At 32.7% G+C, this 27,779-nt stretch overlaps 1 pseudogene; it reads left to right on the top strand.

Annotated features, from left to right (window-relative positions):
- The first annotated feature begins 126 nt into the window (after positions 1–126).
- LOC125204015 (beta-amyrin 6-beta-monooxygenase-like) lies at positions 127–26,654 on the top strand (annotated as a pseudogene).
- Positions 26,655–27,779: the final 1,125 nt, after the last annotated feature.

Genomic DNA, 27,779 nt, shown 5'->3' with positions numbered 1-27,779 from the left:
ATTGTTGAACTAATTTTTGAACAGGCTGTAGAAGAAAGAAATAGAGAAAATTTACCTACATCACCAGTTGATAATCCTGAAGAGGTCAGACAAACTGTTGAAGGAGATAAACAAAGCAAGGAGAACATGATGTGTGATGGTGATAATGAATCAAACTCTCCTATCTTGACAGCCGTATTAGGATCTCCACACACAGCATCCCCACCTCTCCAACAACAAGAAGCCAATGCTTTAGAGCATGTTAACAAGCAAGCATCAGTTTTAGGATCTGAGAACAGAGGAAGTGAGATGGAAATTCAAGTACAAGTTCAAGCTGATAGGTCATCACCAACTACTGAATATGCTGGACATGTCAATACTCAATAATCAATTATGGAATCTGAGAACAGTGGAACTGAGTTGGAAATGCAAGAAGAAGTTGAAGCTGATAGGGCATCACCAACAACTGAATCTCCTGGACAAGTCAATAATCAATCATCACTTATAGAATTTGAAAACAGGAGTAGTGAGTTGGAAATTCAAGCAGAAGATGAAGCTGATAGGACATAACCAACAAATGAATCTCCTGCACATGTCAATATTGAAGCATCAATTATAGGATTTGAGAACAGGAAAAGTGAGTTTGAAATTCAAGCAGAAGATGAAGCTGATATAGACTTAAGAACACAAAATGCCTTGCATCTATTATCAAAAGTATGTACTGACTTTGAAATCAGCAACAATGAAGAAGCAATCAAGGCAACAGATGTTATTGTTGATATCATAAATGAACAGGTACAGTTTATAATGATTATATTAAACTCTTGAATATTTTTATATAATTTTATGTTAGTTATTGACATTGTGGATATCATAGTTGACATAGATAAAAATATAATTGACATGGTATAGCATGGAGTTTCAGGAAGACAGAGAGGATGCAGCTGCATGCTCAAATTGTTGAGTATATGATGAGAGAGGGTATTGAAACACTGGATGACACTCCTCCTGAATCCAACATACAAATTCAAGAACATAAAGGGAAAGAGAAGATGCATGAGGAAAAAGAAAAAACTCCTGAAAACACGGAAAGAAGAATGATTGTTTACAAGGTAAAAAAATGAATGAATTATTGTTTACATTGCTTGTAATAGTTGTTAAAATATAATTGACACGGTTATTGACACGATATGTAGTGCAGTTGACATGATATGTAGTGTAGTTGACATAATCATATTAGTTATTGAAACAGTTAGTGTAATATAGTTGACAAGATTTGTAATTGCAACTAACATTAAATTCACTGACAACAGCATCTGAACCCTGTTCCGATCTCTGAGATTCCACTGGTTGAAGCTAGAGAGAAACGGACTCGTGCTGAAATACGTCCTAGCCCAGTGCTACGCTCACCATTTGAAATACGAGCCGTGCATATGAAAACAACCCTGAACCCAGACGAAAGAGATATGTACTACTACATAGTAGAAACTGAAGGAACAAAAGAGTATGCATAATTTAATTCTTTGAATAATCTCTACAATCCTTTTATATTTACATACAGTTGACATAATTTATGAATGATATTTAAATGTTGTCTGCACGCTTTCATTTAAGTGATTTATGTGTCTACACTAATGGCTTTGTTTGGGCAAGCAAAGGAGTGTTTTCATCTCTGAAACCCCATTCAGAAATTAGTACAGGTGTAATTGATGTATGGGAAGCACACCTGAACTACAAGGAAAGAGAAAGGGCAAAATCGTCACCTCCGCGCCTGTTTCTGACAACATCCCCATGCGTGAGTAATCTAAATTTTTGTGTCAACTATTTGAATGACAAATTTCACTAACAAAAAAATGTTAAATGCAGTATTTGAATATAACAAATTGGCAGCCTCATTGGGATCCATTACAATCCCAGAACAACTTTGTGTCGCGAATTCAACAGGAGATTAGAACAATAGAAGATTTCGATTGGAGAAAGATTGATTTGGTAACAAATTTATTTTTGTGCAAAGATCTCACAGTTTCACCTACATAGTTTTTTACAGGAGTTGTCAAATTCTTTTCTCTAATTTTATCTGACATACAATACAGGTATTCTTCCCTGTTTTTAAAAGTGGCTTTTACTATCTTGTGGTATTCTGGATGAGGATGAACAAAATTGAGATAATTGATAGTGTTACTAGAGACAATAATCCCTTGGAAAAGTATAGCTTTGATGTTGCAATACTGGTATGCTTTTTTAAATATAGCTAACATTATGTTTAGATTTTTGTTGACATAATTTACGTATCTTGCTAAAATGCTTTGTATGCAAATTTTAATTTAGTTGTTTATATATTTGCAGAAAGATATGTTTGAGGCATACTTTATAGAGAATAACATGACAGATCTATCACAAAATATAAAGAAGTCTCCTTACAAGGTTATTCCTTTAGATTGGGCCACAAGCACCAATAAAGAAGACAGCGGTGTTTATACGATGAGACATATGGATTGGGATATTGTCTTTACTCCACGCGGCTTGAAGATTCTACAGGTACTCAGAGGAAGATATTGCGAAGCAATGCTTACATCAGAGAGCAACAAGAAGTGTATGGATATGATATGTCATGCTAACATCTGGATGAATGCAAACAGGCAAAGATTATCTGCGTTACAGAACAAGTACAAGGAATGGTTTAGCCGTAGAACCAATAAGCAAACAACTGTTTTATTTTGATTTGAACAAAGACTCGTTTGAATATTTGATATTATCATGTTTTTTAGATGGATGTGTAAAACAATTATTATATATCGATTTGAACTACGCAGCCTGTAATAATATATCAACTATGAAATGAGTAAAGCAACTTCAATAGTAATGTCAACAACTTGAATTTTATGTCAACAGCTCAAAAACAATTGTTTTAACTAAAAAAAATGTACAGTTATTTTTCTTCATTTTTTAATTTTAAATATGTACTGGCATCATTATCATAAAAAACATGTTAATAGTTTCCATATAAAAACTCAACAAATGTGAACAGCTTGTCAATAGGCTTCATATAAAATTTCAGATAACTCAATATTTTGAAGATATTGATGAATTATGGTCATACAATACATTTCAGTATAAAGCAAATTAAACGTGAAAAACAAAAAAGAAAATATAAATAAACTCTATGTAATGCCAATAACTAAATAATTGTCATGTCAACTGCCTTTTTTTCAAATATTAACAATGTCAACTGCCTTTTTTTCTAATAAAACGGATGAAAAAAAATATAATTCAAAACCATCTACTCTACAAACTATTCCGCTAAGTCATAAAAAAGCAGAATAATAAATATTTCTCTAACACCTACTCTCCCACACATAGATTACTGCTCAAAGAAATTTCTGCTTCTCTCTAATATTCAAACCCTTCGTCTATCCGATTTCATCTCTTTTCTAGGTTTCTAAATTGATGTAGAGTATTAGGAATGTCAACAGAAGAAAGAAACACAAGTGATTCAGTGTCGTCGATCGTTCCTGGTAAAACGATGTCAGAAATGGAGGTCAACAGCAAATCAACAGATAGTACTGAAATGACTCATTCAGGTTAAAGATTTCTTTGGTTTATTAATTGTATGACTTCAATTTCACTTTTGAAAAACACAGTTTGATTATTCAAAAGATTTTATTTTTTGGTTTCATTATTTAATTATCTGATGAGTTCGAGTTTTGCTTTTTTGAAACAGCAGCAGAATATTTCTGAGGTTAAGTAGTATGTATTTAAATTTTTATGATTATTGACATTAAAAGATTTCTGTTGACATAGTAGTATTGACATTTTATAAAATAAATCTTAACATAATGTATGCTTGTTTGAATTGTTGTTGACATAGTCATATGGTTCCTATAAAATAGATATGTTCTGTAAAAACAAACGTGAATTCATATGTGAAGTGTCAGAGGATAACAAAGTATATCAATAGGTTATGATGGCAATTGTCATATGTATGATTGTAGTTGCTATAAATTTTGAAATGATAATACTGTATTGTTGACATTTTGTTGAAATAGTGATATTGACATTTTATACAATAATTATTGACATAATGTGAGGTTGTTTGAATGGTTGTCAAGATAGTTATATGGTTAACATTATATTACTGTATTTTTAACATTTTTATTATACTTGCTTTTAAACCAGAAAAAAAGAACACAACAAAAAGAAAAAGAAGTACATCAACTGATGGGGATGAGTTGACTAGATCTGAGATTAGAAGTAAAAGAAAAAATGACAAGAGACCATTAATTGCTTCTGAGATTAGAAGTAAAAAACAGAGTAAAATGTATACAGAGGCTAAGGAATAGAAAAAGAAAAGTAATTTCTTTTCTAAAAGGCTTCTAGTCAAAAGGAAGACATGGTATTTTATTGAAACACTGAGAAAATTGAATGAGGCCCAGATTAATGCTGTCAAGGACGTGGGTTTTGGGAATGTTTTTCATTTCAAAATCGATTACATTCCTACCTATTTGGCATTTGAATTGGTGAAATATTTTGATGAAAAAGAGTGCAAGATAAAGCTAAATAATAGGAGGAGTGTTAGTATAACAGAGGACGATGTGGAGCTGGTATACGGATTTCCGAGAGGTAGGATAAATTACTCCAGAGATAACTGTAAAAGTAATGCGTCTTTCATGAGAGATATAGCCAAACATTGTGAAATAAAAGAAGGAGGAAATGTTAGCCATAAAGTTGTGGAAGAACTTATGTTAGAAGATAGTGAAGGAGGGCCATGGTTCAAAAGATTGTTCTTGTTACTATTAGAATCAGGATTGATTGAGCCATCAACATGTGGAACAATAAAGTCTAAGATTGGGGAAATAGTTGACGATCTGGACAATATTCGAAATGTCAACTGGTGTTCGTATACGTTGTCTGTTCTGAAGTTTGCAAAGGAAAATTGGTCAAAGAAAAAGATGAATGCTTTTGCAGGACCACTTCCTTTGTTCATGGTATGTTTTACGTTTCACATTAAAGATTATTAATAGTGAATATAATGCTGACATAATGTTGTATATGTAGTTGATATAGCTTATAATTGTTATTGATATGTATTTTATATGCAGCTCTGCTATATGGATAGAGTTTTACAAGCCAAACGTTCAGTTCCTCGCACATTCCCATTAATGAAAGGCTAGACAAGCACACATCTCCAGGCTAGGGAAGATCGGGAGATAGATGTGGGAATATTTGGTAATGGAGTTATGTTCAGAAGATATATCCATGAACAGGAGCGGGAGCCGGAGCAGGAGCCTCAACAACAGATACCCCATGTAGTTGATAGTGAGGTTGGGTGTTCCCAAAGTGTTGTCCCAAAAGATATCATGCAGAATGTAATGAAATACATTCTACTCATAAATTATGGGAAGACAAATCTAGTAAAAATCCTTGAAGAAGTTCCTACACACGTCCAAACTAATCATCTATTTGGATTAGTATGTGATATTGCTAGATCTGCAATTGGAAGCCCAACAACTTCTGTTCAATCTCTGGAAGACAAGTGTGTAAAATTGGAAGAGTCATTTCTTCAAGACAAAAATGAGGCATTTGACAACTGTAAAACAATCTGTGAAGCACTAGTTACTGTTGAAAAGAAAAAGGAAGCACTTGAAGATTTGACTAAATTTCCAACTTTCAAATGGAGAGATTGCTATAACAAAGTAAGTACATTATTTTGTTTACATACCTTTTCTCTAAGTTGAAATTAATTTAATATTAATTATAAATAACCTTTTCAATAGACTGCTGAAGAAGAAGTACGTGAAAAACAACAAAGTGAAGGACAAGAAGAACAAGAAGGATCAAAAGAGGACAACACATGTGGCATCAATAATGAATCAGCGTCTCCTATATCATCTCCTGTACTAGAGTCTGATAACAAGGAGAGTGAGACAGAAAACCAGAAAGACCTTGAACAGATACAATTTACAATTACTATCTTAAACTATAAAGATATTCTGCATTTTATAGAAAAAAATATAATTAACATAACATAATGTGTTTCAATGAAATAACAGGAAGATAAGGAGAACCAAGATGACACACATGGTGAACCGGACAGAGAAAATCCACTAGATAAAGGAGATAATATTGTTGAGGTAACTAAAACTGAGATTAAACTGTATATTATTTTTATAAAATAAGTGAAGTGTTGTTGACATAACTTGATAGTGTAGTTGATATAAGTTATAATAATTATTGACATGGCTTCTACGTGTAGTTGACATGGACCATTTTATTTACATACATTTCTCAAAGTTGAAATTAATTTAATATTAATTATAAATTACTATTTCAATAGACTACTAATGAAGAAGTACATGAAGAACAAGATAATGAAGAACAAGAAGAAGGAGAAGCATCAAAAGAGGAAACAACATGTGGTGTCAATAATGAATCAGAGTCTCCTATGTCAACACTTGTACTAGAATCTGGTAATAAGAGGAGTGAGATAGAAAATCAGAAAGATCTTGTACAAGTACAATTTACAATAATTATCTTAAACTCTAAAGATATTCTGCATATTATAGATAAAAATATAATTGACATAACGTAATATATTTCAGTTGAAACAACTTGAAGATAAGGAGAATGAAGATGACACACATGTTGAAACGGACAGAGAAAATCAAATGGATAAAGAAGATAATATTGTTAAGGTAAGTATAACTAAAATCCATTATATTATTTTTATAAAATAAAAGAAATGTTGTTGACATGACTTGATAATGTAGTTGATATGATTTATAATAATTATTGACATGGCTTTTACGTGTAGTTGACATAACTTATAAGTGTTGTTGACATAGCCTCTATGAGTAGTTAACATATAATGTACTGTAGTTGACAAGAGAAAGAAACAGAATCCATATCCCTACATTGCCAGTTTCTGATCCTAAAGGGATGAGCCAAATCTCGTCTTTTGTTATTTAGAATTCTTATAAATTACTAATTTAATAGGCTGTTGAAGAAAAAGAAGAAGAAGGAACAAAAGAAGACACAGTGGGTGATAACAATAGTGAATCAGCCTCTACTATTTCACCTCCAGCTGCAAGTTCAATGGATGACGCACATGTTGAAATGAACAAAGCAAAGCAACAGGAGAAAGGAAAAGAGAAAGAAGAGAATATTGTTAAAGTAAAGTAACTGAAACTAAAATTAGATATTGTATTGTTTTTATGAAATGGCTTGCAAGTGTAGTTGACAGTTGGTTATAATTGTTATTGACATGATTTGTATGTGTAGTTGACATGTCTTATAATAGTTGTTGATGTGAATTTTTTTGCTGTTAACATGTATCTGTGTGTAGCAGAGATGGTATGTACTGTAATTTATATAACTCGTATGTGCGGTTGACATAATATGCACCATACTTGACATAATTATACTAGTTGTTGACATGATTTTTAATTGAAACTAACATGAATTTTATTTGCACTGACAGAAGACTGTTGTTCCATGCTCTGAGATTCCACTGACAGAAGCTAGTGTGAAAGAGTCTGATGATAAAACGCATTCCGACCCATTCCTAGGCTCTCCAGTTGACATAAGAGCTGTAGATACAAAAACATATCTGGAATCTTATGAAAGAACAGTCTACTACTACATACTAGAAACAGAAGGAACAGATGAGTATGCATTATTTAATTATTTCATTGAGCCGAAAAGTATTTTTAGTTTTCTATGTAGTAAACATAATTTATAAATATTGTTCATATGTCATTTGTATAACTTCATTTCAGAAATGCATGCGTTTATGAAGATGATTTTACTTGGGCGACCAAGGAATTGTTTTTATTACTGAAATTAATGTTGAAATTAATGTGGGTGTAATAAACGCGTGGGCTTCACACCTAAACAACAGAGAAAATGAAAGGCCAACAACATCACTTTCACGCTTTTTTATGAATACATCTCCATGTGTAAGTAATCTTAAATTATATGTAAACTGTTTGAGTCAGATGTCTCCCTAACCAAATATGTTAATTGCAGAACTTCAATGTAACAAATCGGCAGGAAAATTGGGATGCTTTGACAGCAAAGAGAAATTTTATTTCTCAGATAGATAATGAGGTTGAAAGAAGACCAAATTTCAACTGGAGAAAAATTGATTTGGTAATAAGATCTAAAAATGATATCTAATATGAACAAGTATTCTATGTATATAATTATATATTTCATGTCATACAGGTCTTCTTCCCAGTTTGTGCAGATAACCATTACTACCTTGTAGTACATTGGATGAAGAAAAACATCATTGACATCATAGATAATATAAAGCCACTTAAAGATACAGATCCGTTGAAGAATTATGACATTGATATTGGCTTACTGGTATGCTTTTATCTATGTTATAGACATATTCTCTACATTGTGTTGAAATGCTTTATACATGTAGTTTAATTTAATTATTTATATATTTTGTTGAAAGATATGTTCGAAGGATACTTCATAGAGAAGAAATTGCTAGATCTTTCAGAAAATATAAACAAGTCTTCATTCAACTTTGTGAATTTAGAATGGGCAACAACCACAAACATAAAGGACTGCGGTGTCTATTTGATGAGGCACATGGAGACCTATGTTGGGAAAAAGGGCAGTGATTAGGATATCGGCTTCTCTGCGTAGTCTGAAGATTATCCAAATACTTAGGGGAAGATATTGTTGCACGATGATTGCATCAATTTACAATAACCAGAGATCTACAATGTTACAACTAGCTCGTGATTGGATGGAAGCAAACATGGACAAATTGCATAAGCTAGACAACAAATACAAGAAGTTGTTTAGTTGTAGAAAGAGGAAGTGAACAAAAACAGATTTTAATGTATGATGTTAACTTATTTTCTGGATTGGTTTTAAAATGATTATTATGCATTCTGACTTTTGTTGACATGGCTAGTATTTGTAGTTGACATGACTTAAAATTGTTATCAACATGTTTTCTATGTATTATTCACATGGATACGTAAAACAGTTATCACAATATATTATTTTTATAAAATGAGTGAAGTGTTGTTGACATGACTTGATAGTGTAGTTGATATGAGCTATAATAATTAGTGATATGGCTTCTACGTGTAGTTGACATAATTTATAAGTGTAGTTGACATGGACTCTATGTAGGGCTGGCAATTTTTGATCCGACACGATAATCCAACACGAATCCGCACGAAATTAACCCGACACGAACACGCACGTTTAAGATTTGGGTCCTTATAGGGTCGACCCAATAAGAACCCGGAAATTTTGGGTTGGGTTGGGTCGGATGCGGGTCGGATTGGGTTAATCCGTTAAGAAAAAAAAATTATTTTGATTATTTTTATTAATTTATTAAATTTTAATTTTAATTATTCTTATTAATTTAAAAATATTATAATTTTAATTTTATTAGTAAAAATATGATTAATACTATTATTAATTATTTTTTATTATAAAAAAATACTACTGCATACTTAGTTTTTATTAAAAAATAATTATTTTAATTATTTTAACTCTATTTATTAGATTTAATTTTAATATACTTTAATTTTATTATTTGGATTTGAATATTATTTAAATTAATTATTTTAATTTTGTAATATCTTATTTTATCGTGTAATATCAAATTTTAATTATACAATATCATATGTCGGTCGTTATCGTATAGCGTTAAAAGATGACCAATATTTTTTTGGATGACACGAAATCCGCACGAATACGACACGACCGGTATTTTTTTGGATGACACGAAACCCGCACGAATCCGACACGAATCTGTTTGGGTTGAACCCGATAAGAACACGATGATTTGGGTTGGGTTGGGTTGGGACCCGATAAGATTGGGTCGATATTGGGTTGACCCGATAGCGACCCAATCCGCACGATTTGCCAGCCCTAACTCTATGAGTAGTTGACATAACTTAGAAGTGTAGTTGACATGGCCTCTATGAGTAGTTGACATATTATGTACCGTAGTTGACATTACTTTTATGACAACATATGAACCGTAGTTGACATGGCAAGAATTTGTAGTTGACATGAATTTTATGTCCATTGAAAAAGAAAAGCCAACAACTTCAACATTTGAACAACATTGAAAAAAACCCTATGCAATCTTTAATAATATGTCAACTATGAAATCAGTACAACAACTTAAATAGAAATGTCAACAACTTGAATTGAATATCAACAGCTCAAAAACAATTCTTGTAACTAAAAAATATTTACACCTATTTTTCTTAATTTTTAAATTTTAAATATGTACCGGTAAGATTATCATAAAAAACATGTTAATAGTTTCCATATAAAAATTCAACATTTTGTCCATACCTTAATTATCAAATCTCAATAACTTATAGGAAAAATTTGAACATCTTATCAATAGGCTTCATATAAAATTTCAGAAAACTCAATATTTGGAACAAATTTATAAATTATGGTAAATACAACACATGTCAATATAAAGCAAATTAAATGTCAAAAACAAAAAAGAAAATATAAATCATGTCAACTGCCTTTTTTTAATTCAAAAGTTAACGATGTCATTGTCTTTTTTTCTAATAAAATGCCGGAAAAAAAATTTAATTCATAGTAATAAATGCCAACAAGAGAGAGATAAGCTACACTCTATTCTATCTTCTTCTCTCTCACAAATACATTACCGCTCAAAAAATTTCGACTACTATCTCATATACAAACCCTACATCTACTCGACTTCATCTCTTTTCTAGATTTCTAAATCGATTAAGAGTATTAGGAATGTCAACCGGACAAAAACACACAAGTGATTCAACTGGATCGTCGGGCTTTCCTGTAAAAACGACATCAGAAACGGAGGTCAACACCAAATCAACAAATAGTACTGAAACGACTCATTCAGGTTAAAGATTTCTTTCGTTTATAATTGTATGACTTCAATTTTAGTTTTTTAAAACAAAGTTTTATTATCTAAAATATTTTATTTTTAGGTTTCATTATTTAATAATTTGATGAGTTCGACTTTTGCTTTTTTAAAATAAATGTTAACATGATGTATATCTCTGCAAATAGATATGTTCTGTAGAAACAAACGTGAATTCATATGTGAAGTGTCAGAGGATTACAAAATATATCAACAGGGTATGATGGCAATTGTCATATGTATGATTGCAGTTGCTATAAATTTTGAAATGATAATAATGTATTGTTGACATTTTATACAATAATTATTGACATAATGTGAGCTTGTTTAAATAGCTGTGAAGATAGTTATGTGGTTGATATAAACTAGATTTGTTGTATTTAGAAAGGATTGTTTATGTTAAACAACATATGACTGCACTTGTCATATATAGGGTTGTAGTTTCTATTAATTTTGATATTATATTACTGTATTGTTGACATCATTATTGTACTTGTTTTTTAAACTAGAAAAAAAGAACACAACAAAAAGAAAAAGAAGTACATCAATTGATGAGGATGAGTTGATTACATCAGAGATTAGAAGTAAAAGAAAAAATGACAAGAGAAAATTAATTGCTTTTGAGACTAGTAGCAAAAAACAGAATGAAATGTATACAGAAGCTAAGGAACAGAAAAAGAAAAGTAATTTCTTTTCTAAAAGGCTTCTAGTCAAAAGGAAGACGTGGTATTTTATTGAAACACTGAGAAAATTGAATGAGGCCCAGATTAATGCTGTCAACGATAAGGGTTTTGGGAATGTTTTTCATTTCAACATCGATTACATTCCTACCTATTTGGCATTTGAATTGGTGAAATGTTTTGATGAAAAAGAGTGCAAGATAAAGCTAAATAATAAGAGGAGTGTTAGTATAACAGAGGACGATGTGAAGCTGGTATATGGATTTCCGAGAGGTAGGATAAATTACTCCAGAGATAACTGTAAAAGTAATGCGTCTTTCATGAGAGATATAGCCAAACATTGTGAAATAAAAGAAGGACGAAATGTTAGCCATAAAGCTGTGGAAGAGCTTATGTTAGAAGATAGTGAAGGAGGGCCATGGTTCAAAAGATTGTTCTTGTTACTATTAGAATCAGGATTGATTGAGCCATCAACATGTGGAACAACAAAGTCTAAGATTGGGGAAATAGTTGACGATCTGGACAATATTCGAAATGTCAACTGGTGTTCATATACATTGTCTGTTCTGAAGTTTGCAAAGGAAAATTGGTCAAAGAAAAAGATGAAAGCTTTTGTAGGACCACTTCCTTTGCTCATGGTATGTTTTATGTTTCACATTAAAGATTATTAATAGTGAATATAATGTAAACATATATCAACATATGTCGTAACATATGTCACTGATTTAGCATTTGTTGATATATGTTTCTCTTAATTGACACTGGATTACTCATACAGTTTACAAAGTAAGCGCATAATGTTGTATATGTAGTTCATATAGCTTATAATTGTATGTATCTTATATGCAGCTCTGCTACATGGATAGAGTTTTACAAGCCAAACGTTCAGTTTCTCGCACATTCCCATTAATGAAAGGCTGGACAAGCACACATCTCCAGGCTAGGGAAGATCGGGAGATAGATGTGGGAATATTTGGTAATGGAGTTATGTTCAGAAGATATATCCATGAACAGGAGCAGGAGCCGGAGCAGGAGCCTCAACAACAGATTCCTCATGTAGTTGACAGTGAGGTTGGGTGTTCCCAAAGTGTTGTCCCAAAAGATATCATGCAGAATGTAATGAAATACATTCAAATGATGAACTATGGGAAGACCAATCTAGTAAAAACCCTTGAAGAAGTTCCTACACATGTCAAAACTAATCATCTATTTGGATTAGTGTGTGATATTGCTAGATCTGCAATTGGAAGCCCAACAACTTCTGTTCAATCTGTGGAAGACAAGTGTGTAAAATTGGCAAAGTCATTTGTTCAAGATAAAGATGAGGCATTCGACAACTGTAAAACAATATGTGAATCACTAGTTACTGTCGAAAAGAAAAAGGAAGCACTTGAAGATTTGACAGAATTTCCAACTTTCAAATAGAGAGATTGCTATAACAAAGTAAGTACATTATTTTGATTACATACATTTTCTCTAAGTTGAAATTAATTTAATATTAATTATAAATTACTATTTCAATAGACTACTGAAGAAGAAGTACATGAAGAACAACAAAGTGAAGAACAAGAAAATGAAGAACGACAAGGATCAAAAGAGTACAACACATGTGGCGTCAACAATGAATCAGCGTCTCCTATATCACCACCTGTAATAGAATCTGATAACAAAGGGAGTGAGACAGAAAATCAGAAAGATCTTAAACAGATACAATTTACAATAACTATATTAAACTATAAAGATATTCTGCATATTGTAGGTAAAAATATAATTGACATAACGTAATATGTTTCAATTGAAACAACAGGAAGATAAGGAGAATCAAGATGACACAAACGTTGAAACAGAGAGAGAAAACCCACTGGATAAAGAAGATAGTATTGTTGAGGTAACTAAAACTAAAATTAAACAGTATATTATTTTTATAAAATGAGTGAAGTGTTGTTGACATGACTTGATAGTGTAGTTGATATGAGTTATAATAATTATTGGTATGGCTTCTACGTGTAGTTGACATAACTTATAAGTGTAGTTGACATGGCCTCTATGAGTAGTTGACTTATTATGTACCGTAGTTGACATAATTTATAAGTGTAGTTAACATGGACTCTATGAGAAGTTGAAATATTATGTACCGTAGTTGACATTACTTTTATGACAAGATATGAACCGTAGTTGACATGGCAAGAATTTGTAGTTGACATTGTCCACTGAAAACAAAATATTGCTTCATTATATGAGATTGCACTTCCAGAAGATATGGATAAAGAAGATAATATTGTTTAGGTAACTACAACTAAAATTAAACAGTATATTATTTTTATAAAATGAGTGAAGTGTTGTTGACATGACTTGATAGTGTAGTTGATATGAGTTATAATAATTATTGATATGGCTTCTACGTGTAGTTGACATAACTTATAAGTGTAGTTGACATGGCCTCTATGAGTAGTTGACGTATTATGTACCGTAGTTGACATAACTTATAAGTGTAGTTAACATGCCCTCTATGAGAAGTTGGCATATTATGTACCGTAGTTGACATTGCTTTTATGACAAGATATGAACCGTTGTTGACATGACAAGAATTTATAGTTGACATGAATTTTATGTTCACTGAAAACAGAATATTGCTTCATTATCTAAGATTGCACTTCCAAAAGATAAAAACAAATCAGAACTCAACAAAGCAGAAGTAAATGATGTTGATATACTGCCATACCTCGAAGTTCATGAAAGAGATCTCTACTACTATATAGTAGAAACTGGAAGAATAGATGAGTATGTATAATTTAGTTTTCTAAACAGTTGACAAGATTTATGATTGTTGTTCATATATTATTTTTATAAATTTATTTCAGGAATACATGTGTGTATGATGATGATTTTACTTGGGCATCCAAGGAATTGTTCAACTCACTGAAGCCCCATGAAGAAATCAAATCTGGTGTTATTGACTCATGGGCTTCACATTTGAACAACATTGAAAAAGAAAAGCCAACAACTTCACCTGCACGCTTTTTCATGACAACATCTCCAACCGTGAGTAATCTAAAAATTTATATAAAATATTTGAATTACAAATCTCCTTAACCAAATATGTTAATTGCAGAATTTCAATGTTACAAATCGGCCAGAAAGTTGGAATACTATGATGGCTACGAACAAATTCATTGATGAAATAGAGAATGAGATTAAAAAAAGACTAGAATTTGATTGGAGAAACATTGATTTGGTAATTAGATCTAACAATTAAATTTTTGAGAAAATATTAGGATGTGTTCTTTGAATGTAATTTTATCTTCAATGTCATATAGGTCTTCTTTCCAATCTGGGAACACCGACGTTACTACCTGGTAGTATTTTGGCTGAAACAAAGTAAGATTGAGATCATAGACAACAAAAAAGTTAATGGCATGGAAGCATTAGAGGAGTATGGACATGAAATTGGTTTACTGGTATAATTTTTTTTATATTATTGAAACAGTCTCTACATTCTGTTGATATAATTTATGCACAATGTTACAATGTTTTTTATTTGTAGTTTTATTTATTTATTAATATATTTGCAGAAAGATATGTTGGAGGTATACTACAAAAAGAAGAACTTGTTAGACATATTCGAAAATATTAACAAGTCTTACATCGATATTCTTTCCTTGAAGTGGGCCAGAAGCAGTAACATAAAGGACTGTGGTGTCTATTTAATGAGACACATGGAAATTTATGTTGGAAAAAAAGATAGTGAATGGAATGTTGGCTTCTCTGCACACAACATAAAGATACTCCAGGTACTGCGTGGAAGATATTGCTACAACTTGATTGCATCAAGTTAAAACAACCAGAGAGTGCCTATTTTAGAAGTAGCTGATGCATGGATGGAAGAAAACAAGCACAGATTGAATAGTTTAAACAACAAATACAAAAATTGGTTTGTTAATAGAAAATAGTGAAACAAAATTTGGGATGTATTTAACGTTTAATGTTGTTAGCTTTATTGTTTTGGGATGGATTTCAAAACAGCTACTACTGTGGTTTCTAACTTTTGAACTTATGAAAATGTATATTTTCTGTTAATTTTGTTATAATTCACATGACTTATTATTATTGTTGATATGGCTTATAATTGTTATTGACATGACTCATAATTGTTGTTGACATAATTCTATAGATACTTAAAATAGTAAATAATATAGTTGACACAGCTTTAACGTGTAATTGACATGACATTTATGTATCTTTGACACTATATGCACCATAGTTGATATAATTGTTATTAACATGACTTATAATTGGTGTTGACATGGCTTATACTTATTATTGACACAGTTCTGTGCATAGTTGACATGACTTATAATTGTTGTTAAAATGATTCTGTGCGTAATTGACATAGTATGTAACGTAATTGAAATGGGTCTATACGTAGTTGACATGACTGACATGATTCAATTTATAGTTAAAATACTATGTATGTGTAGTTGACACGGCTCTACGTGTAGTCGACATGAATTTTATGTACGGTTGAAACGATATGCACAAAAGTTGATATAATTGTAAAACTAATATAGTTGACATGGATTGTACGTGTAGTTGACATGGCTTAAAACATAGTTGACATGACTAGTATATGCCGTTAACACGAAGTTCACCATAGTTGACATAATTATATTAGTTGTTGACATGGCTAGTACGTATAGCTAACATGGTTTATAACATAATTGACATTACTTGTACGTGTAGTTGACACGATATGTAGCGTTGTTGACATGACTGGTATGTGTCGTTGACACGATGTGCATCATAGTTGACATAATTATATTACTTGTTGACATGGCCAGTATATATAGTTGACTTAATTTTTAAGTGGTTGACATGTGCACATTAAAAACATGAAGGAGCATGAAAGCAAGGCATGTCCAACTTGTATTGAAATGTCAACAACTTATAACCAAATGTCAACACTTTGTATAAAGGTGTACAACTCAGAAAACAAATCTTATAATTAAAAAAATAGAATCATAAATAGATGTCAATAGAGATTAAAATCAGATATAAACAACAAATGAGAAAATGTCAATAATTTGTAGTCTATGTCAACAAAAAAAAAAAAAAACCCTGACTATTAAAAAAAAAAACAATCATGTCTCCTTTCTGCCACAACTTCTAGCATTATGATCAGTAACTTTGTGACACTTTCCACAATGCCTATGAGGTTTATTTGCTTTTTCAATTGTTTTCTCTATGCTTGACTTAATCCTGCTCTTCTTGTCACTTGCACCTCCTTTTGTACTAACCACATCTGGAGCATGGACAGTTATTTCTTCAGGAACAGCAATACCATATATGTTCATGATTGAATCATTTTTATCAAGAGAAGACGATCCAGCACAGTCATCTTTAAAGATTTGAGGACCAATACCCGCAAGCAAATTATCCAAAGCAATCAAATGATCTTTATTTCTAAAAGCACGCTGATATAGACCAAAGTAACGACCATGACATCTGTTAGCAATCTTTAGTTTGTCATCTTTGTTAGAACCTGCGCACATATAAAATGTCAACAGCATATATAAGATGTCAACTGTCTATATAAGATATGTCAACAGCTTAAACAATACATGCTAAAACTTAAACTGAAATATGTATAGAAAACAGTTTGCATACCTCTGTCAGACGCACTTTCATCAATTGTGAGACCATGAACTGCCTTTAGTAATTCACTTTTAAGCCAACGGTTACCAACATATTTCTCTGGAATATTGTTGACATCTTTGTTTCTGAGGATGAAAAAAGGTGGCTGCATAGATAACCACACCTTAAAAATAGTTTACACTCACATTCATATGACTCAGTCTCTATCTTATGTCTAACTGTAAAGATCTTCTTTCTAGCATCAGAAACTTTGAAGACCTCGATTTTCTCCAATGTGGACATGCTAAATCATCCAACAACTCTTATCAGCCTCAACAATCAAATCTTGTACCACTCTAAACATCTTATCTGTGTAAACAGATCCCAATTGCTTCTCAAATGCTAAATCAGTGACATATTTTGGAGTGATTACAGAATCATAATAGTCAAGCCTTTCAGTTTGATTCCTTTGAGCATCAATGGCATTGTTATACTGAAGAGTGAAGTCAGCAAAATTGAACAACGGTTTCGAGTACCTCTTAAAAAAACTGGTTTCAGATTCTGAAAAAAATGTTGTTCTCATTAAAGAACCCATAGGAACATCTCTAAAGAAGGCTGGGATCCACATCTGTCTGATCAAAAACATATCATTAAACCACTTATGATCTTCTACACTATATTTTTCAACAATACTAGTACATAATATATCAAACTCATCCGGATCTAACAACTCTGACCAAACACAAGACTTAAACTCCTTACTAAACTTTTCTCTATCAGAAATTGATTTAGGTATCTTCTCAAATAACTTGCTCATAATATGTCACATACACAAACGATGCCTTGTACCAGGTAATACCTTCTCAATGGCAAGCCTCATTCCCTAATCTTGGTCAGTGATTATGATTCTTGGAGCAACACCCATGCATTCAACAAATACAGTGAAAAGCCATGAAAATGCATCACAATTCTCACCGGATACGAAACCAGCTCCAAACGCAATAGGACACCCATGATTGTCTTTCCCGGTAAATGGACCAAACACCATACGATACCTATTGAACAAATACATCAACACAAAACATCAATAATGTCAATTATAGGTATATGTTATGTCAACTATTAAATCAGAAATGATGCAAAGTACAAATGTATCATTTGTCAACTACCATATCAACTACTATCTATGTCAATTAATAAGTATAATAAATAAACTACCTGTTTGTTGAATATGTTGTATCAAATACTACAACATCTCCAAACATGTGGTAATGCTTCCGAGACTCAGCATCAGACCAGAATAAGCTCACTAACTTATTATCTTCAGGTGATAATTGATATTTGTAAAAAAAGCCTTCACAAATTCTCTTCTTCTCTTGCATCTGATTTAGGATCATTTGCACATCCACTTCTTTTAATTTCTCTTTAATATCACGTGAACAATTCCTAACATCAGTCAACGTACACCTAACAACATCATAACCACCGAAAAACTCTTTTAATAAGTTAAAAGTAGAGGTAGGACCGATGTTAGCTTTGGTGCAATCTTCAACAAACTTGTGATGAACATCATTCAAACTCCGATTACCTTTCATAAATCTCTTATGATCTTTGTCAACCATAGTATGATTGTGTTCCTCAACAAACTGATGCACAAGGTAATACTTATCACCAAAATCAGAAAAAAACTTAAAACTAATTCTCGCTCCACATCCACACCTTTTCGTGCCACGTCTACGTCTCTTATTTGAAGATACTTCATCATCATCAGACACATTACCATCCTCAGATACATTAACATCAACATCCAATGAATCTACTGTATGAGATCCTTGTCTATTGCAAACAATATACTGAAAAATAATAACACCACCACTAGATCTATTCCCAAATCTTCGACAATCAAAACAACACTGCTGAGCATACTTTTCATAAAATGAAATTCCTTCCTCAAGAAAATAAAATTTTTGACCTTCATAAGGCCTCAACTCAGGCTTGCAAATTGGAATAACAGACCCTACAACATAGAATATTTACCAAGGAACATAAATCATGTCAACAGAGAATGAATCAACAACATAACAGCTTTAGTTATCTCTAAAAAGGTGGCTGCACTCTTGTAAAATTCTTAGACAATTGTTATAAGTTATGTAAGCCAAAATATCAGAATAAGCTTCAAATTACAAGGATCAAAATGTCCAGTTTAATTAGAATACACCGATTAAAACACATGATGTCAATAGAATAATTAACATGTACACATAAATCATGTCAACAGAGCATAAATCACCAACATAACACAACAAAATAATATTAATGAAACAGAAAGTGAACAAAGAGCATGACAACAACACAGAATATTTACCAAGGAACATAAATCATGTCAACGGATTTTCAAGTCATGTCAACAGAGCATAAATCAGCAACATAACACAAAAAAATCATCTTAATGAAAATCAAACCAAACTACCTCCACCATTCATAAATCATGTCATCAGATTTTCAAGTCACGTCAATGCAAATCAAAAGACTTACGTAAATTACCCCTATAGTTATCTCTAAAGAAGTGGCTGCACTCTTGTAAAATTCTTAGACAATTGTTATAAGTTATGTAAGCCAAAATATCAGAACAAGCTTCAAATTACAAGGATCAAAATGTCCAGTTTAATTAGAATACACTTATTGAAACACACGATGTCAACAGAATAATTAACAAATACACATAAATCATGTCAACAGAGCATAAATCACCAACATAACACAACAAAATAATGTTAATGAAACATAGTGTACAAAGAGCATGGCAACAACACAAAATATTTACCAAGGAACATAAATCATGTCAACAGATTTTCAAGTCATGTCAACAGAGCATAAATAAACAACATAACACAACAAAATAATGTTAACGAAACTGAATGTCAACAAAGAGCTCATAACCCATACTTTTCCCTTGAAAGCTCACAACTGATTAAGAAAAAAGGGTTAAACAGTCTACACCTAAAGTATCCATAGATTCCAAACTCAACCATGTTTCTCAACCTTCTAAGTATTTATGGTCTTTTGCTTAGCCAATAACTAACTGATTTTTTTAAGTCAAGTTAAGGACTCTGATTATGGTCATATCATATGTACTTTTACATTCAAGAAAATCCAACAAAACATTGATCCACTAAGACTAACATTTATTTCCTCAGTCAAGAATTATTGAGCTGATTTCTCAAGTAGCTTCAGATAAATCAGAAAATTACCCCTACATTTATATCTAAAGACGTGGCTGCACTCTTGTAAAATTCTTAGACAATTGATATAAGTTATGTAAACCAAAATATCAGAACATGCTTCAAAATACCAGGATCAAAATGTCCAATTTAATTAGAATACACCAATTCAAACACACTATGCCAACAGAATATTTAACAAGTACACATAAACCATGTCAACAGAGCATAAATCACCAACATAACACAACAAAATAATGTTAATGAAACAGAATGTCCACAAAGAGCATAACAACAACACAGAATATTTACCAAGTAACATAAATCATGTCAACAGATTTTCAAATCATGTCAACAGAGGATAAATCACCAACATAACACAAAAAATTCATGTTAATGAAAATCAAACCAAACTACCTCCACCATTCGTCGACGTAGACTCGGAATAAGATGAAGAATCCATCAAATAACACTTAGCTGTTGATTATGAACTGAAATCGAACCTGAAGATGAGAAAATAAAAAAAAAAACTAATTAGGAACAAATTTCAATGGGCATCAACAAATAAAGGATAAAAACAGAATAAAAGTGGGTATAATCAACCGAAAAACGTCAAAATCAACAGAGAAATCCGTCGAAAATCCGTCGAACTGGTCGTCTGTTTTTCGAAATTGAAGTGCAAATCAGATATCGTTGAAATCATCTGAGTCTAATTTTGTGAATCAATTGAATCATAAATCGTTAAAATAGATTCAATCAGTGATAGTATTGAATCGTTAAATTCTCAGCAGAATCGCCACTGTAACTTGAATATGATGAAGAACCCTAAATTAAAACGCGAAAAGACCATTATACCCTTTCATATTAAACTAATCTAATAATATTTATTGTGTGGCAAAATCTGGACCACTCATTTAATAAAAATGAGTGGCTGATATTGCATCTCATTTCTCAATTAGCCTAAATAATCTCAATTGATCATGATCCTATATATATATATATATATGTTTATAAGTACATAAATAGACGTATATATTGAACTAACACAAACTTTTTCGACCAATTACCTCTTTTATTCTTTCTTGACGTTGGTTCCAAAATGATAAAAAGAAATTATTCCATCGTATTATAAGTGAAACACTCTTTTATGCACAATATTTAAGAAAATGATAGTACTTTGGTAAGCTAGGTGAAAAAAGAATAAAGTATACAAGAATAAATATATTATTTTTTTTTTAAAAAAGCAACTCAGTTATATTAAGACAGCCTAAAAATAAATATGACTTACTCGTAGTGTTACGAGAGAAGTACTTTAAAATAAATGACTAATTGTGTATGATTAATAAATTTTGGGAATATTTTTTGTGACCAACTTAAATATGCTTTCAAGTTTCAAGTATTTCAAACTATTGGACCTCAAAATAGGCCACTTTTATACATTGAGGCCTAATTATGGGCTAATTAAGAAATAAGGTTTAATGTTATTTTCTGGGCGATCTATTTTGTTTGTATAATTCTCCATATTATGGATCCATTTTAGTATTCGCATAACCCGATTATATTATCACAACAATATTGTAAATATATTTATATAAAAAACATTTACTAGAAATACTCCTTCCGTCCCATAAAAATATGTGCATTGCATTCTTGGATAGTTATATTAATTTAATAATGTAGTTCCCACTATCCACTAACACTACTTTAACTATCATTCTCTTCTTCTCTCTTACTTTACCATACCATTCTCTTCCTCTCTCTTACTTTACCAATTTTTTTATAATTCACGTGCCATATCCATTGCCCATATTTTTATGGGATGGAGGGAGTATGAAAGAAAAACTTCTATTTTTAGCAATGAAACTATTTTTTATAAACATATCAAAATGACTAAATTGGACTATTTTTTGTGGAAGGAGGGAGTATATTATATTAACTTCATTGCTAATCAACTACTCCATACTCCCTCCATTCCACAAGAATATGCACTTTTTCCTCTTTAGTCCGTCCCACAAGAATATAAACTTCCTAATTTTGGAAAATCTTTTCTCTCTAATGAGGTGTGACCTATTCTCCATTAACAAATCTTTAATTATTTTTTCTCTCTACTCCTCTTTTACTTTACTAGTTTTACATTAAAATTCGTGTCGAACCCAAAGTACATATTCTTTGGGGACGGAATGAGTATTACACGGTCAATGCAAAGATTGAAATACAATTTGTAGGTTATAAAAAAATAGAATAGAATTGCTACTAAAAATTGCGATAAAATTTCAAAATTTAAGGAAAGATCTTAGTAAATTCCACCGTTAACCCTTCAAAAAATAATTATAAGAAAATCGATACATATTCAATTAATGAAACCTAATTAACCCTCGCCGCCCTTTCCCACCATCTCAATTGCTCCCATCCCTTATGGTGTAAGTATTAACCCAATTTCATCAAAAATCAACGATGAAAAAATCTCACAAGAATCGATTCCATCTCAACAACGACGTCGTAACAGAAATCCTCCTGTGCTCGCCCTTCGCATCCCTCTTGCGATTGCGAAGTGTATGCAAATCATGGCTCGATTTGATCGATTCCCAACCCTTCAGAAAATCACACATTCACCACCATGCCTGTAACACCTCGGAATTTAGAACCCTAATTTTGAGCCCTAAAATTTATTTTTGATGACGTGGAGTCGTGAATGCATTTATTGCATGTGATGCTATGGCCGAGTTGAGTCTAGGGTTTTCGTTGAAAGTTTGAAAAGTCAAACTTGTTGACTATGTGATGTGGCATGTGATTTTATTAATTTACTAAGTGAATTATTTGTTAAGGGTGAGTGGGAATATTAGAGAAAATTTTCATAAATACTAGTCACCTAATTGTTGAATTTTTCGAACCCTAGACCCTTTGGTGAGGGAATTCTATTTTTTTCGGATTTAAGTTAATTCTTGGGATATTTATCCAAATTAAATCTAAGACCCAATTATTTCCTTTTGAAGAGAGAAAAATCGAGCTCCTTTGTTTCTTGGTGATTTTCGAAAATCACCTATTGTGGGAAGGAATTATTTTATTTTAGTTAATCCCTTATTTGATTTCCTTCCATACCTAGAATTTAAATATTCTACCAAATCTTTCCATACTTCAAGAGATCTTGCCTTATCTCATTCTAGTCAATATTAAAAATCCATGCCTTATTTAAAAGGCATAGGGGACGCCTCTTTTAACTCCAAGTTAGGAGAATTCTTATTTTTATTTTGCTCCGTGATATTTTATTCTACTCCGTGAAATATTCAAAACGAAATCTTGACTAATTAGTGGCCTAATTTTCGAAACCTAGAGGATTTTTTCCCTAGGATCTATTTTTGTTAATTCTTCTTCCCTACTCCATAATATTGTTTTATTTAATTTTGGAGAATAAAATCTTACCAAATATTCTAAAGATCTTATTGGACTCTATAAATAAGAGCCAAAACCCCTAACCCTAGCCCCCATATTCTCGCCCCCTCACCATACTACACGCCCCCTCCCTCTTCTCTTTACTCTCTCAATTTTCTTCTACTTTACTCCATTAATCCTTCATCCTTTGAGAAGAAATCGAAGTTTGATCCAAGATTTTCGAAGAAACCAAGTCTTTACTTACTTTCTACCAATCGTTTTTCTTAGAAAGATATTCTTATATTAATCTTCTTCTTTCTAACCGATTAAACGGTCTTCTTAAACCCTCATGCATCTTATTTGAGTGAAAGTGGAATAAAAGGGATGGAAAATATGTATGCATGTTGTGTGTGTGTGAGTGCGTGTTGTGCGTGTGTGTGTGTACGTGTCGTGTGTGTGTGTGCATTGTGTCTTGGCAAAATACTCATGTGCGATATATGTTGATGTTAGATCTAGAGTTGAGATGCGAATGGATTATATATTTTGAGAGCATGATTTTGATTGGTCATACTAAGTTAAGTCGATGAGAAAAGGGAAAGCGTCGAGACATGCATGTATTAGGAGTTGAGTTAAGAATCTGATTTGTGATATGTGCCTATGTGATTAAAAAGGTGAAACCTCGGTTGCGAAGCCGGATAACGGAAAAGCGAAACTACTTGAAACCTAAGCAGTCGAGGTGGGCTTTACTCTTAAAACTCTCTTTTATTTTGTCAAAAATATTGATTGGTGTTATAAGGGTGGTTTAACTGTTATGCCATGCCTATGTCTGTTTTATTGTGATATTGTGCGCCTGATGCCTAGTTTGTGAGTTCGCTCCATTGGGCCATCGGGTTATGGTTATGTTTATACGAATTCAGGTCTGAGTATGGGCCGCAAACCCTACCAGGCCGTGTACACGAGGGGATCGGGAGCCGTCCTTGCTAGTCGGCCGGTCTCGTGGGCGAAAAGTGTGGCCACACTTTCGTCGCACCATGGAATGATTGTGATTGTTGATTTTGTTGAGGAAAATGGGGAGTTATTTTGACGGCCAGTCTGCCCGGAGAAATTGATCGCAGAAAGAATGTTTTGCGGAGATCTTCCAAACCTCGTTGGTCGGAGAGAAAATGGCAACGTTCTGCGGCGCAAAGGGCAACAAGTTTATCTTCTCAAACGAGAAAGACCTCTTCGCCTCCTTGTACCCTAAATCACTGAAGAAAGTCCTGTCGTTTCCCGGGAGCAAAGAGGAGGTGAATCCAACCACGAAAAGCATCCTCCACCACGACCTCTTCTCCCCCGCGGCCCTCGAGAAGCACGTGCCGGCCATGGACGCGCTGGTGCGTGAGCACATGGCACGCCACTGGAGGCCTGACTTGGTCGTGAAGGTTCTTCCGTTGGCGAAGAAGTACACGTTCGAGTTGGCGTGCAAGCTGGTTCTGAACGACGTCGACCCTGGGCGCGTGAAGAGGATCCTGGAGGCGTTCACTGTGGCGACCGAGGGGATGTTTACGGTGCCTGTGGATCTGCCCGGAACGGCCTACAGGCGCGCGATCAGGGGAGGCAAGGCGTTGAGGGAGGAGCTGATGAGGATCGTCCGGGAGCGGAAGGAGGAGTTGGAAGGGAGAAACGAGGGCGAGACGAGCGATTTTCTGTAGAATATGGTGATGGCGAGGGATGAAGATGGGAAGTTTATTGGGGAGAAGGAGATTTGTACACAAGTAGTTGCTATACTTCTGGCTAGCTACGAAACAACCAGCTCTGCGCTTACTACTGTCATCAATTATCTTGCTCAACTTCCCCATATTTACAATCAGGTCTTCACGGGTAGGAGTCCGGTTTTCCATTTTCGTGTGTTCAGGTCTGATTCAATTTTGGTCCAAAACATTCACTTTAACAGGTCCATAATAAATGAAAATGTCGACAAAGTAGTCACTTTTTTGACGGAACCATCTTCGACAAGGATTTCATTTGTTATGGACCTGTTTTACAAAAAGTAATGTTTTTGACCAAATTTGTATTTTAGTCATATGTTTAGGACTAAAACTGACCTTTACTTCATATTTTTTGAAATCCGAATGCTCGTCTATGTATATTGTAATGTTTTCGACAGAGCAAATGGCGATAGCAAAGTTGAAAGGCCCTGGTGAGCTGCTGACATGGGACGACATTGAGAAAATGAAGTACTCATGGAACGTTGTGCGTGAAACTTTCAGGCTTATGCCTCCTTCGGTAGGACCTTACAGGGAAGCCGCAAAGGATTTCACCTATGCAGGCTTCACCATTCCCAAAGGATGGAAGGTATCCTATCCACATATATTTCCTTTTTCGTCCGTCTCATAGAAAAGTCAATATCCATTTATGGCATACTTTTTCTCATTCTCTTTTACTTTATCATTTATGTACCTCAGCATCCACTACATAATTTCAACTACTTTTTCTTATTATCTCTTAATACTAATTACACATTAAAACCTTAAATAGCCTATTTATATGAGAAGGGAGTATATAAACTTTTTTTTTTTTGAACTGAAACTCAACATGAGAAAACATAAACTTGCAGTTGTTTTGGACGATGTACACAACGCACAAGAATCCTGACTGCTTCCCAGAGCCGGAGAGGTTTGATCCATCGCGGTTTGAGGGGAGTGGGCCGGCGCCTTACACGTTCGTTCCATTTGGAGGAGGGCCGAAAATGTGCCCCGGGAAAGAGTATGCTAGGCTTGAATTGTTGGTCATGATGCATAATGTGAGAAGATAGTTTACCATGCTACGTCTACACCGGTTCATGGCCTTACACTTCGTCTTCATCCTCATCAAAAATAGATTATTCATCCTGAATTTGATCTTAATATTGTATGAGGGTTTAGTAATTTAATGATCTTATAAAGAAATAAAACAAAATTATAAGGAAGTAAGATAACACGATATAATGATGAAGCCCGAAAATCAATGCTATTACAAATAATTATTGGTTCCACTATCAAATCAAAATAAAAACTAAAGAACGTATTAATTGGAAAAAAAAACAACGCATTAGTTGGAAAGAAACTCCTATTGTCATTACACGATTTAGTATTGCAAAGTGATGAAACAATCATTTTCGCTTTAATTTATAATAAATGACAATAACACTCACTAAAAATCGTTCATTTGAGAATAATGCCAAACACTATCAAATTTACTATAAATATCAATCCCAAAATATCATTCGCTAAAAAGGTGCGGATCTATAAATTCCTAAAGAAAGAAAAGAAATATTTGATCAGATAGAGCAAGCGACGTTGGGTGGCAAAGAGAGCGTTGATTGCTAGAATCAGTTTTTATGTATTTTGAATGGGTTTTAAATGGATTGATGATAAGCCATTTATTGTGATTGGCCTTTTGGGTAACTACAGGTTGAGCCAATTTTGGTTGTAATTATTTTTATTTTTTATTTTTACAATTAATATTGCATCTCGGGTGAATGTGTTTCGTAGGTTTTTATTTTATTTGTCACTTTCTTCTTCTATTTTCCAGTGAAGCTATTTTATTTTGTTGTTTTTAGGCACATTTATATCCAATAGATTTTATTCACCTAAAAATATTAAACCATATCATTAACTAATTGATGGATTAAAAATTACTCTAATTAACCAATCTAATTTCAAGCATTTGAGGACCAAGATGACAATTTCGCTTTCACTATAATATGATCACGAAAATATAATTATATATGATTCTCTAACAAGAAGAACAATTTAAATGTATGGAAAAACATTTTTCCTAAAAAATGAATAATTCACTTTTTATATGCTATTATTATAGCAAAATTTAAATTAACTTCACTGATAAAATATTTCCTTTTATTCAGTTTGTTTTGTGTTTTACCATCGGAAAAAGGGAAACCATTATCGATTTTCCTAAAACAAAAAAATAACATAAAATAAAGTAAATTTAACCAAATTTATT

The sequence above is a fragment of the Salvia hispanica genome, chromosome 6 (assembly GCF_029641045.1).
Source record: "Salvia hispanica isolate PSC_SH4W2 chromosome 6, Shi_PSC_v1, whole genome shotgun sequence".
Taxonomy (NCBI): Eukaryota; Viridiplantae; Streptophyta; class Magnoliopsida; order Lamiales; family Lamiaceae; genus Salvia; species Salvia hispanica.
This window is presented reverse-complemented; position numbering and strand designations above follow the sequence as displayed.